This window comes from Camelus bactrianus, chromosome 1 (genome assembly GCF_048773025.1).
Source record: "Camelus bactrianus isolate YW-2024 breed Bactrian camel chromosome 1, ASM4877302v1, whole genome shotgun sequence".
NCBI classification, from domain to species: Eukaryota; Metazoa; Chordata; class Mammalia; order Artiodactyla; family Camelidae; genus Camelus; species Camelus bactrianus.
In genome coordinates this window covers 4178582-4179805 of record NC_133539.1, presented here as the reverse complement: position 1 = coordinate 4179805, position 1224 = coordinate 4178582, and the positions used below count along the sequence as shown (strand labels likewise).

At 42.2% G+C, this 1224-nt stretch overlaps 1 non-coding gene across 1 annotated transcript; it reads left to right on the top strand.

Annotated features, from left to right (window-relative positions):
* The first annotated feature begins 379 nt into the window (after positions 1-379).
* Positions 380-453, top strand: TRNAT-AGU (transfer RNA threonine (anticodon AGU)). The gene has a single exon. It is a non-coding gene; the product is annotated as a tRNA-Thr (tRNA).
* Positions 454-1224: the final 771 nt, after the last annotated feature.

Genomic DNA, 1224 nt, shown 5'->3' with positions numbered 1-1224 from the left:
ATAAACTAAAGTTAAAAATCTTGTTGAAGAATATATAGGAGGACATCTTCGTGTCCTTGGAATAGACAATTATTTTTTTAGCCCAGCAGCAAAAGCACAAACAAAAGAAAAAAATTATCAATCGGACTTAATTAAATTTTAAAAGTTCTGTTCTTGTAAAGACATTGTTCATAAAATGATAAAGTAAACCATAGTTTGCGAGTAAATATTTATAACACATATATCTGACAAAGAATTTGTATCCAGAATATGTAAAGAGCGCTTACAAACCATTAATAAGATAAACAACACAATTAAAACATGAGCACAGGATTTGAGCAGATATATTACAAAACAGATATATGAATGTTCAACAAACACTTTAAAAGCTGTTTAAGGAGGAGGGTAATAGCTCAGTGGTAGAGCATGTGCTTAGTATGCACAAGGTCCTGGGTTCAATCCCCAGTACCTCCATTAAAAATCAATAAAAATAAAAAATAAAAGATGCTCAACATCATTAGTTATTAGGGAAATTCAAATTAAATCCACAGTGAGATACCATTACAAATCTAGCAGAATGTCTAAAATTAAAAAAATCAGACAATACCAAATGTGGATAAGGATATGCAGCATTTGAAACTCTCACACATTGTAGAGAAATTAATTAGACCCTGCACCCCGTTTTATTGGCTAGAGCCTTCTGAGCAAGTTCCGCTCGTATGTCCCAGGTCCAGGGTCTTGGTCTTACTGAGCCCAATCCCTGCTGGATTCTACTTCCTGGGACCTGAGTCCAACCTCCCCCAGTCAACCCTCTCAGGAGTTCAAGTCCTGCACGGTGTGGCCACCAAGCGCCTCGTCCTGCCACTCTCCTCGTCCCACCGGAGCCCGGCCTCCCCGTTCAGCAGGGCTGAGGGGGCCCACCTGGACCTTTACACTCCACAAGGCACCCCCGTCGCACCCACCAGCCTATCATCTACCGTATCCCCCGTCGCACCCACCAGAACCACATGCAGTGTGAACATGGATTTTTTTCCCCTTCCTCTATTTCAGGAGGGTGACTAGTCTCTTAGTTTTTCTAGGTCTCAGTCAGAAAACAGTCTTTAGTGAGAACCTAAGTTCATGTAAGAGTTTGTACAGGGACTCTCCTTGTGGGCGCCAGCAGAGGGCGTGGGCACTTCCTCTATACCGAGAGGTTGGAGGATATGGCCTGGGACGGATTTAGAAAGAGCGAGGATGCTCCAAAGA